The sequence below is a fragment of the Chiloscyllium punctatum genome, chromosome 23 (assembly GCF_047496795.1).
Source record: "Chiloscyllium punctatum isolate Juve2018m chromosome 23, sChiPun1.3, whole genome shotgun sequence".
In the NCBI taxonomy this organism is placed as follows: domain Eukaryota; kingdom Metazoa; phylum Chordata; class Chondrichthyes; order Orectolobiformes; family Hemiscylliidae; genus Chiloscyllium; species Chiloscyllium punctatum.
In genome coordinates, this window is record NC_092761.1 from 75856729 (window position 1) to 75869745 (window position 13017).

At 42.5% G+C, this 13017-nt stretch overlaps 1 long non-coding RNA gene across 1 annotated transcript in view; it reads right to left on the reverse strand.

Annotated features, from left to right (window-relative positions):
* Positions 1-1069: 1069 nt before the first annotated feature.
* The window catches only part of LOC140494152 (uncharacterized), a 42991-nt gene continuing 31043 nt past the window's right edge, over positions 1070-13017 (reverse strand). Inside the window, exon 4 of the long non-coding RNA XR_011963915.1 lies at positions 1070-6777. This is a non-coding gene — a long non-coding RNA (uncharacterized lncRNA). The remainder of the gene's footprint in view (positions 6778-13017) is intronic.

Sequence of the window (13017 nt, forward strand, 5' to 3'; positions counted from 1 at the left end):
TAATATATAAATCCCAGAATTTCTTTCAAGTCACAGCCCTGAGATAACTTAAGGTTTTATCAGTGGAAGTATAGCAGAGAAATGAGCATCCAAATCCAAAAAGAAACACAAGATGCAAAGAAAATGAAGCAAAATGAGGGGGGAGGTTCACACTCTGAAATTATATTCAATGTTTGCTCCGAAAGCTGCACAGTACCTATTTGTGAGATATAAACAAGGACTGCAGACGCTGGAAACCAGATTCTGGATTAGAGTGGTGCTGGAAAAGTACAGCAGTTCAGGCAGCATCCGAGGAGCAGGAAAATTGGCTTTTGCCCGAAACGTCGACTTTCCTGTTCCTCGGATGCTGCCTGAACTACTGTGCTTTTCCAGCACCACTCTAATCCTATTTGTGAGATGAGCTCCTGTTGCTCAAGTCTACATTGAGCTTCATTGAAACATTGCAATTGGCCAAAGTATTTCTAGTCGAGAAGGTTTACAATAAGACGGGATTCTAAGTGTTAAACAAAAAAACCGTAAGAACTGTGGATGCTCGAAATCAGAAACAAAAACCAGAATTGTTGGAAAAACTCAGCAGATCTGGTCGCATCTGTGGAGAGAAAGCAGGCTTAATGTTTTGAATCCAGTGACTCTTTCAGAACTGCTAAGATTCTGTAAATTGTAAATGTTAAGAATGAAATGTGTTTTGATCATTTAGAAACTCTTCGGATGGCATCTAAGAAAAGGCATGGAGTTCATGATGTGTGATTATTCTCACCCTCACTGAGTAAAATGTAGGCAGAATGCCAACTTTGTGTTGCTTGCTCATTAGAATGATTTCTGTGTGCTGTAATATCCAAGTGCTGTACACCATCTGGACTCAATTATTTTAGACTGAAATTCACATCTGGACCTTCCTGACCAGAGACATCCTGTACAATGCCAATTGTGCTATAGAGCCTGTTGGAAGTGTTTTATAATAAATTTCCTTAAAACATGTTTTAGTAAATATGTGAAGGTCATTTTCTGCTCAGATCTTTTATGATGCTTTCAATGTTTATGGAAATCTATTGAGTGCATTATGCACTAAGATTCTTTCCAAAATAAATCCTACTCTCATGATTATAATGTGGTCAGGCGGATGGTTTTCATGGAATATGAGTTTCCTGATTGGGGCGTTTCATCTGGTCCAACCAGGGAGGCCTGGCTGACAGATAAGAACAGGGCATAGAACATAGAGTACAGCATAGTACAGGCGATTTTGGCCCTTGATGTTGTGCTAGCCTTTTATCCTACTCTAAGATCAGACTAACCTACATACCCTTCATTGTACTATCTTCCATGTGCCTATCCAAGAGTTGCTAAAATGTCTCTAATGTATCTGACTCTACTATCACCGCTGGTAGTACATTCTACATATCCACCACCTGACATTCTGATAACTCTGAGACCTGGCTCTGAGGGAGTTAGATCAGTGTCAAGGACTCCCCATGTGTCAATAAAGGGTGAATTGTCATTAGAATAACAGCCTCAGTGGAGTTATTTTAGTGACAATGAGAGAAAAATACACACCTGAAGAAATGTTTTTGCAACAGTCATCCTTGAGTTGGGGTAAGCATTCCTGGCATCATGCCATTATTTGGGAAGCTTGACCTGTTTGATCCTGTCATAAAATATTGGGTCCAGTATATGGAGAGAATATGTTTTTTTTTCTGGGAAAATGACATGAAAAGCAATGAGTAATTCTCCTGACAGCTTGTGGACCTGCAGCCTTTTCAGCTATGAGGAGCCTTTTTTTCCATGAGGCACCACATACCAAAACCTTTCAAGAGTTGACTGATTTAGCTAAGGGATATTACGACCCCAAGCTTCCTCTAATTCAAATAATTTACTCAGCAATTTGAGAACCAGGGGAATCAGTAGTTGGATCTTTGACGAGGTTAAGATTTTAGTTTAACATTTAATGAGATGCTGAAAGATCATTTGGTTCGCAGGATTAATGACATAACCATGCAAAAGTTCCTACTAGCTGAAGCTCAACTGGACTTTAAACAGACTTACAACTGATTAGATTATTGGAAAATGTGGCAAGTGGAGCATATCAGTTGTAGGGTATTCCAGTGGAAGTGGACATCCTCACCAGTCTGTCTGAGCTTGAGAAGCACCACTTGAGGGAAGGCAATTACATAGCCTCACTCAGGATGTATCTTGAACAGAGCGAGTCTCGGTCAGCCCAAAGCAAAACTTCAAAAAGAAACCAAGCCTCGGACAAACAGAGAAAATTTTCTTCAGGATCTGGGCTGGTAAGCCATTATAGTTGCTACTGGAATGTGGACTCGAGATAGCTAAAGAGTCCCACTAGAATTAAGTTGAATAAGGTAAGTCCTAAACCAGTATTCAGAAGAGTGCACATCCTGGAAAGTTCACCTACATCTTGTTTGGAACTGTAAGTTTTCTTAGCAACATCCGAGTCAAAACCAATCAAAATAAACATTTGGTTAAATGGTCACCTGGTTCTAATGGAGGTCGATACCAGCATGGCCATTTCAGTGATTGCAGAACCAGTCTTTAACAAAATTCGCTCTGGACTCCATCCATTAAGTTTGTACAAGATCATGGCTAGACTGAGAACGTATATTTGAAATCTTTACAGATTAAGGCTCCAACTTCAGTTCTGGTCTCTTCTAAGAAGCAGTTGATTCAGTTACCATTGATTGTAGTTCAAGGCTCGGGCCCAAGCTTGATGGGGCAAAATTAGTTGAGAGAGATTCACCCAGAATGACTCAACATTTTTGATTAGAAAATGGATGCCTGAATGAAGTCCTGGAAAAATTGAAACAGCCAATGGTGATGGCAGTAACCAAAGGACTTTCTCAAACAGAATTGAAACCTTTTTGGACCTGGATAGACAAGATCACAGGGAGGACAGCATATTATAATGGGCTGCAAGCATAATTGTCTCGAGCAGAAACTATCTGATCTCCACCAGGATCATCCAGGTGTTTCCAAAATAAAATGTTGGCGAGAAGTTACATCTGTGCCCAGGATTGGATGCCAATACAGCCGCATTGGTGGGACAGTAGCCATAGTGACAACAAGGACAAAAATTGCCGCCAGTTGCTCCCCCCACATTTTATGGGAAAGGCCTGATAAACCCTGGACTCATATACATGTCAACTATGCAGGTCCTTTCATTTGTTCAATGCTCTTAGCCATTGTGGATGCCCACTCAAAGTGGCTGGAATGTGTATAAAGTTCATTCATCAAACATGGGGACGACAACGGAAAACCTGTGTGCATCTCTTGCAATATATGGACTCCAGGAATTGTTGGTCATGGGTATTTGTTTACCAGCAGAGAATTTTAGTATTTCCTAAAGTTGAATGTTATTTGACATATAGACAGCTTCATACAATCCATCATCCAATGGCCTGGCAGAAAGTGGGAATGGAATGGAATTTATTGTCACGTGTACCGAGACACAGTGAAAAGCTTTGCCTTGTGAGCAATACAGGCAGATCACTTAGTTAGGTAGCATAGATAGTAAGTAATAGGCAAACAGTGGCAAAATCAAAAACAGAGGTACAGACTTATGTTAAATGTTTGTGAGTCCATTCAGTATTCTAACAACAGTAGGGTAGAAACTGTTGCGAAACCGGCTGGTGCATGTGTTCAGGCTTCTCTACCTTCACCCCAATGGTATAGCTTATAGAAAAACATTGCCAGGGTAGGATGGATCTTTGAGAATGATAGCAGCTTTTCCTTGACAGTGGGCCTGGTAGATGGATTCTATAGAGGGAAGGTTGGCCTTTGTGATTGTCTGGGCCAAGTTCACCACTTTCTATAACTGTTTCTGATCTTGAAGGTACAGTTGCCACACGAGGTAGTGATATATCCAGACAGAATGTTCTCTGGCGCACCTATAAAAGTTGGCAAGGATATTCGCCGTCATGCCAAATGTCCTCAGCTGCCTGAGGAAGAAGGGATATTGTTGGGCCTTTGTAACCAGTTTGTCCACATGAAGAGTCCAAAAAAGCTTGTTGTGGATGACCACACACATCATGTTGATACTCTCCACTCATTCCTCCTCTGTGCTGTTAATGTGTAGGGGGACATGAGTAACAATCCACTGAAAGTCAATAATGAGTTCCTTGGTTTTGCTGGCATTGAGAGCTAGGTTGTTCTCAGTGAACCATTTGTTAGGTCTTCCACCTCCCATCTGTTGTCTGTTTTGTTGCCATCTGAAATTTGACCAACTATGGTGGTGTCATCAGCGAACTTAAAAATGGCATTAGTTTGGTGTTTGGTGACGCAGTCCATGAGTATACAGTGAGTATAGTAGGGGGCTGAATACGCACTCCTGGGGGATCCAGTGTTGAGTGTTAGTGAGGATGAAATATTGTCCCCAGTCTTTATTGATTGTGACCTGTGGGTCAGGAAACTGAGGATGCAGTTGAAGAGAGTGGGGCTTAGTCTGAGATCACTACGTTTAGTAATCAGTCTCAAGGGGATAATAGTGTTGAAGGCTGAACTGTAGTCAATGACTAGGATTCTTATGTAGCTGTTCTTGGTGTCAAGATGTTCTAGGGAAAAGTGACAGGCACGTCTTATGGCATCTGATGTGGATCTGTTGGTCCAATAGGTGAATTAGAGTGGGTCAAGAGTAGTGGGGAGGCTGGAATTGATTAATGTCATGACCAGCCTTTCAAAGCACTTCATGACCACAGAGGTTAGGGCCACTGGGCGGTAGTCATTGAGACATGCTGTATGAGTGTTCTTAGGCACAGGGATGATGTTGGCCCACTTGAAACAGGCAGGGAAAGTGGCCTGCTGCAGGGATAGGTTGAAGATGTCTGAGAAGATTTCTGCTGGTTGATGTGTGCATGCTCTGACTGCACGGCCTGGTACTCTGTCTGGTCCCATCACTTTCCTTGGATTCACATGAAGGAAAACTGATCTGACCTCTGATGCAGGGACTGTTGGGATAATTCTTTGGACTTGTTGGAATAGGTGCTACCTCTCCGCCAAAATTCTGCTCAAAGCAAACATAAAAGGCATTGAGACAAATGGGAAGGATATGTCCTCATCCGCTATCTTGCACCGTCTCGTTTTAGAACCTGTGATGTCATTCAGTCTTTGCCATAGTTGCCAGGTGTCTGTCTGGGTCTCTAATTTGGATCGGTATTGGTCCTTGGCCGTCTTAATAGCTCTGTGAAGGTCATACTTGGATTCCTTATATTTGACTGGGTCCCCTGATCTGAGGGCCTCATGCCTGGTTTTTAGCAGGTTCTGTATGTGCTGATTCATCCAGGGTTTCCTGTTGGGGAACACCCGGATTGACTTCCTCGGTATACAGTCCTCCACACACTTGCTGATAAAGTCTGTGACGGTGGTGGCGTACTCGTCCAAGGTATCTGCTGACTGTTTGAACATGGCCCAATCAGCCAATTCCAGACAGCACCGGAGTTGATCCTCTGCCTCCTCCAACCATCACTGGACCATCCACGAGGGGTCTCCTGCTTGAGCTTTTGCCCGTAAGCCGGGAGAAGAAGCAAGACATTGTGGTCAGAGATCCCAAAATGAGGGTGGTGGATGGAGTGGTATGCATCCTTCACAGTGGTATAGCAATGATCTAATATGTTCGAGTCTCTGGTGGGGCAGGTAATGTTCTGGTGGTACTTGGGCAACACCTTCTTTAGATTGGCTTGATTAAAGTTGCCAGTCACAACAAACAGAGTCTCACGGTGTTCCATCTCCAGCGTATTAGTGGTGGAGAACAGCACCTTCAGAGCTTCCTCAACCTTTGCTTGTGGCGGTATGTACACAGCAGTTAGTATTGCAGTGATAAATTCCCGTGGTAGATAGAAGGAGCAGCATTTGATGGTGAGGAGTTTAAGGTTTGGGGAGCAATGGCTGCCCAGGGTTGCAATGTCTGTGCACCACAAGTTGTTGAGTAAAAAGCAAATCCCTCCACCCTATGTCCTACCCGAGGTCGCTGTGCGGTCCATATGTTGATAGAAAAACCATCAGCCTGAAGTGCGTAGTCGGGAATGGATGGGTTGAGCCAGGTTTCTGTGAAGCAGAGTGCGCAGCAGTCCCACAGTTCACACTGGAAGCTGAGCTGTGATCCGAGTTCATCCATCTTGTTCTCCAGAGATTGTACATTCACTCGGAGTAAGCTAGGAAGGGGGGTCTTGAAACCATGTAGTCTCAGTCTTACTAGCAGGCTGGCACGCTTACCCTCCTTCCTTGCAGGTTTCTTACGCTTGAGTAGTCTAGTGGTCTGGTGGAGTAGATTGTGACTGCTTCCAGTTAAGTGACCCTTCCTAGAACCCTGTGGAGCAGGTAGCTTGCAGTCTGGTGTATTTTTGCAGAGGATCTGCTTAGAACCCAGTGTAGCAGGTAATTTCTTGTTTGTTTTTTTTACCGGAGGGAGTGTGCTGAGGACCTAGTGGAGAAGGTAAGTTTCTGATTGTGTTCTGATTTGTCCAGTTAGTTCCTGTTTCAGTTGCCACCGATTTGTTGCTTCAGGTCCAGCCACATTTTTTGCAGAGGTTAGTTCTGACAGATTTCATGTCAGGTGGGAATCTTATAGGGTCAGGAGCATTTTGTGTTGGTTCTCCTTCCTGGGACAGTTCTCTCAGGTCCCTCCATTTTCTGGCAGGCCTCAAGCCTGGGGCTTGCATTGGCTGCCTCCGACTGGCCTGGCCTTCTCTGGGGTGGCCGGATGGGTTGTGGGCACCACCTGGTGTATTGCCTTCATCCAGTAAGCTGGCTGAGGATTGGAGGAGCTTCAAGCTTGTGAGTTTAGAAACAGAGTTATTAGTAATTTTTAAAAGCATTCTATTAAGTTTAAACATTGTAGAACGATAGTAGGAAATAAGAAACTCAGATCTGCACACAGGAGCTCGCAAGGAGTCAACCATATCTGGTACCATCTTGCTCCTTTGAAGTTAAGCTTAAAGAAACAATCTACAGTTTCACTAGATACCAAACTGTCTAGAACCCATGACTTCTCCCTCTCCATCAAGAATTGAAGCTACCTCTGAATCTGAGATAGATGTGGCAGATGTCATCAATGCCTTTGCCGCCTGAAGGAGAGAATGAATTTTTTTTTCTAGATGCTCTAGGCTCAAGAGATGTTCTACTGTGCATGACATATTGCCCATATCAGAAGCAGAGTTGGAGGAACCTGACCTGGTTCTAAAACACCTCGAAGAGCTGCAAAATAAAACTAACGTAGGTCCTCGGAGTCAGAGGGAGAAGGATGTAGTGATTGTAAATGAGGACATCTTGGTGGACATTGTAGAATGAGTTCCCTGATTGAGGCTGTTAATCTGGTCCAATCAGGGAGCCCTGGCTGACAAACAATAACAGGAGTGTCAGACATCCTGTTCTCTCTGAGGGAGCTGGATCAATATCAAGGACTCTCCACATATAAATAAAAGGTGACTTGCTGATGGGATACTGGCACCTGTCGAGTTATTTCACCCATATGTTACATTGGTGATGAAACCTATTCCACTTATGACAGCAATGTGAACAGAACTAGTTTCTCTAGTAGTGCAAAGTCTATGAAATGATTTATTGTGCTTCTATTTTAAGCAACAAATGTTGCTATTGGATTTTCCATTGGCATTACATAATACTTTCATTGTCAGGTGAGTAAACAAGCCTATTGGATGAGCAAACTAAACTTGATCCAACCTAAACTGATTCCAACTGTTTTAAAATAAAAGAAGATCAACACCAAACTAATATGAGTCAAAACTAATCATACAGGTAAAATTACAGCTCAGCTAAAAGGTTTCTTGTACATATTTCCATCAATTACAACTCTCCCAAACCACATTGATTGAAGTTAGGCTGTGGCCCAGGCCACTGAACCAGCCAAGTTTATGTGGGTTTGACTTTTCATCCCATTATTGTGACAGTGATTCCATTGCTTCAAAGGCCAAATTCTCTTCAGTGCACATCTGGACTCACTTCTCATTGAGGTTCGACTGGAGTGCTAGGCACAGCTGAGTGAGATAAAAGCTGATTACAAATTTGCGGACATAGCATTATGATCCAAAATTACATCCAACACCAGTCAAATCAAACACCTGAAATTAGAAAAATGATGTTCTGTGGTCAGAACCAAACAAGCTTGTCGAGCAGCATATTCCTGTTAAGAATGTCCTGCCTGAAAGTGTGATGGAATCATCTTGAAGAATGACTTTCAAAAGAGAACTCTATAAATACTCTAAGAGAGAAATTCTGTACAGCAAATGTGAAAAAGTAGGAAAGTACAACTATTTGAATGGCTCTGTTAAAGGCTCGACATGGTTATAACAGGCAAATTGCCTTCTGTGCTGTATAATTCTATAAGGAGAATATGCTGTTAACACTTTACCTTTTTCAGTACCTTGCCAGTGTATGGATTTGTAATCAAAAATTAATGTACAACTTGTACAAGCACTGAGATACAGAGAGCAATCATAGATATGGAGAGATAGAAAGCTCTCTTGTGCAAGTACAAGGATATCATCTGTTATATCTCAGGCTGTGTTGCAAGAAGTTAGTCAATATTTATATAAGTTGATCTGTTTAGTTCTCTCACAATGCTCCTCTCCAAACCAAAATGGTTGACTTTGCAATCGCAGTAATGATTCTGCAATTCCTCTTTTGAGAATTGTTCAGTTGTGTAAACTCCTCATTAACATTTATTTCCCCAGCATTCTCTCACAGGTGACTAGATGGATGACTGCCTTCCTTCTCAAAGATAAATACAGGCAATTATCATTGATTTCTTTGTTAATTATTCTCTGGTTACTTTAAATTTCTTCTCCCTCTTCAAATATTCCCACTTTAATAGGCCATGGTTCCTTGCAATTATTTACAGTGAACCTGGACAATGATGTTGCCCTCTTTAGTCATGAGCATACGATCAGGCACAAGTCCATCCTCACTTGTCAATTATTTCTTTGCTAAACTTAATGCCAGTTGTAATGTCCCGAGTGCCTTTTTGCTGGAGATCAGTAGGTTTAAAAAAAAAGTTTCAAATATATGATCTTGTTAATTTGTATAGTTCAATTAGTCTAAATGAGCGTGATGATCAAGTTGACCACCTTGGAATGATTTTTTAACTATTTTGATTTTGATTGTCCCTGAAAATGGATGTTGAGTTTACACTGTGCTTTTTAACCACACCTGTTCAATTGAATGCTGGTGTACTCATTTTGTGTCATCTGCAAACAGTCTGGGCTATCTGCATTATGTTCTTTGGCTGCACCTATCAGTTGGGGGCTCAACGTAGCTACTTCCAAATAGTACTAATAGCTAGCCTGCACATCTTTTACTATTACTATTATTACTAATATTACTGTTGCAAGTAATAAGCAATAACACAAATGCTGGAAATCTCAGATTCAGATGTTTACAGCACACTTGGCCCATTGTGTCTGCACCATACAACAAAGATCTAATATACTAAACACATTTCCAGCTTTTAGCCCATAGCATTGGAGGCTGTGGCAATCCAAGTGAATATCTTGGCAGCATGGCATGGCACGGCACAGTGGTTAGCACTGCTGCCTCACAGCGCTAGAGACGTGGGTTCAATTCTCGCTTCAGACGACTAACTGTGTGGAGTTTGCACATTCTCCCCGTGTCTGCGTGGGTTTCCTCCGGGTGCTCTAGTTTCCTCCCACAGTCTAAAAATGTGCAGTTTAGGTGAATTGGCCACGCTAAATTGCCCGTAGTGTTAGGTGAAGGGATAAATGTAGGGGAATGGGTCTGGGTGGGTTGTGCTTCGGTGGGTCGGTGTGGACTTGTTGGGCCAAAGGGCCTGTTTCCACACTGTAAGTAATCTAATCTCTAAGTACTATTTAAAAATTAAACCAAAAGAAATAGCATCGGGTGTAGGCTGTTCAGTCCTATGACCCTGTTTTGCTATTCAATAGGATCATTTTTGATCTGATATTCCTCACATCCACCTTCTTGCCCTTACACTGTAACCCTCAATTTCCTTCCTGATCAAGAATCTATCTATCTCAGTCTTATATAAAATTCTGCCTCCACAATTCAGTGGCAATTCCCAACCCTCTGAGGGAAGAAATTTCACACAAGCACCCCTTTTATTCTGAGACTATGCCCTCTGGTCCTCGACTCTGAGGGGTAGCATCCTCTCAGCACTTACCCTGTCAAGCCCCTTAAGAATCCTATATGTTTCAATGAGATCACCTTTCATTTGTCTAAGCTCCAGTGAGTAGAGTCCCAACCTGTTCAACCTTTGTTCATAAGATAATCTCTCCATTCTGGGAATCATCTGAATGAACATTCTCTGAACTGCTTCCAATGAAATTATTTCTTTCCTTCAGGGGATAAAAATTGCTCACAGTACTCCCAGATGTGGTATCACCAGCATCTTGAACAATTGTTGTAAGACTCCTTTACTCTTATAGTCCAGCCCCCTTGAAATAAGGGCAACATTCTGTGGGCCTTTCTGAATATCTGTTGCACCTTTGTGTTAGCTTCTGGTTTTGACAGTTTCCAACCGAATTACCCTTTCATGCTGAGAGATAAAAACAAACAATTGTCCTCAATTTTGCTTTTAGCCTTCTATTTCTTACATTAAACTATGCCCCCCACTATTGACCTCACTACAATTGGAAAAAACACCTTCCAATCCATTCTATCTATGTCACTCATAACCGAATGCATTTCTATCGGGTGCCCTCACAACCTTGGCTACTCCGTGGAAAACAATCACAACCTCTCCAGTCCTGAATCATAGCTCAGAATCTTTGGACCAGGTAGCATCCTGGTAAATCTCCACTGCCCACTCTCTAGTGCAATCACATCAACACAAAATAACATAACCTGTTTAGGGTGTAGGTTTGCTCACTGAGCTGTAGGTTTGGTAGCCAGACGTTTCATTACCTGGCTAGGTAACATCATCAGTGGCAACCTCCAAGTGAAGCGAAGCTGTTGTCTCCTGCTTTCTATTTATGTTTGTCCTGGATGGGGTTCCTGGGGTTTGTGGTGATGTCATTTCCTATTGATTTCCTGAGGGGTTGATAGATAGTATCTAGATATTATGTGTTTGTTTATGGCATTGTGGTTGGACTGCCAGGCCTCTAGGAATTCTCTGGCATGTTTTTGCTTAGCCTGTCCCAGTATAGATGTGTTGTCAAAGTCAAAATGGTGGTTTTTTTCCTTCCGTGTGTAGGGCTACGAGGGAGAGAGGGTTGTGTCTTTTTGTGGCTAGCTGGTGTTCATGTATCCTGGTGGCTAACTTTCTTCCTGTTTGTCCTACATAGTGTTTGTGGCAGTCCTTGCATGGAATTTTATAGATGACGTTGGTTTTGTCCATGGGTTGTTCTGGGTCTTTTAAGTTTGTTAGTTTTTGTTTGAGAGTGTTGGTGAGTTGGTGTGCTACTAGGATTCCAAGGGGTCTTGGTAGTCTGGCTGTCATTTCTGAAACTTCTTTGATGTATGGTAAGGTGGTTAGGGTTTCTGGCTGTGTTTGGTCTTCTTGTCGTGGTTTGTTCTTGAGGAATCTGCGGACTGTATTTTGAGTATGTGTTCTTCTTGAATATGTTGTATAGGTGGTTCTCCTCTGTTTTCCGAAGTTCGTCTGTGGCTCGTTGGAATAGTGTTCTGATACAGCTTCGTTTTGTGTGTGTTGGGATGGTTGCAGGTGTAGTTAAGTATTTGGTCAGTGTTTGTTGTTCTCCGTTGTCCTTTCTTTCGACTGTGACATCCAGAAATGCGAGTTTGTCAGTTTCTTCCTCCTTGGTGAACTTTATGCCTGTGAGGGTGTTGTTGTTGATGTTAAAAGTCTCTTCTATCTTGTTTCGCTCTCAGGATTAATAGCAGAAGTGGTAATGTAAAGACTAGAAGAAACAGCCCTACCAACCATCAAACCAAAAATCTGGGTCCGCTATGTAAATGACACCTTTGTCATCACAAAATGAAACAAAATAGAAGAGACTTTTAACATCATCAGCAACACCCTCACAGGCATAACATTCACCAAGGAGGAAGAAACCGACAACAAACTTGCATTCCTGGACGTCACAGTCAAAAGAAAGGGCAACGGAGAACTACAAACCTGCGTATACAGAAAACCGACAAACACTGACCAAATACTTAACTGCACCAGCAACCATCCCAACACACACAAACAAAGCTGTATCAGAACACTATTCCAATGAGCCATCTCGCACTGTAGCACAGACGAACTTCGGAAAACAGAGGAGAACCACCTCTACAATGTATTCAAGAAGAACGGATACGCAAAAAATACAGTCCGCAGATTCCTCAAGAACAAACCACGACAAGCAGACCAAACAGCCAGAAACCCTAACCACCTTACCATACATCAAAGAAGTTTCAGAAATGACAGCCAGTCTACTAAGACCCCTCGGAATCCTAGTAGCACACAAACCCACCAACACTCTCAAACAAAAACTAACAAACTTAAAAGACCCAGTACAACCCATGGACAAAACCAACGTCATCTATAAAATTCCATGCAAGGACTGCCATTAACACTGCGTAGGACAAACAGGAAGAAAATTAGCCACCAGGTACACGAACACCAGCTAGCACAAAAAAGACACGACCCTCTCTCCCTCGTAGCCCTACATACGGAGGTAAAAAAAAACACCATTTATTCTTGGACAGGCTAAGCAAAGACATGCCAGAGAATTCCTAGAGGCCTGGCAGTCCAACCACAACGCCACAAACAAACACATAGATCTAGATCTATCAACCCCTCAGAAAACGAACAGGAAATGACATCACCACAATCCCCAGGAACCCCATCCAGGACAAACATATAAATAGAAAGCAGGAGACAACAGTTTCACTTCACTTCACGCCACTGATGATGTTACCTAGCCAGGTAATGAAACGTATGGATATCAAACCTACAGCTCAGTGAGCAAACCTACACCCTAAACCTTAACCTGAGCTACAAACCTTCACAAACCTTGCAATCTAACCTGTACAATTACATGCAAGACTAAAATGGATTGAGCTGGATTTGGA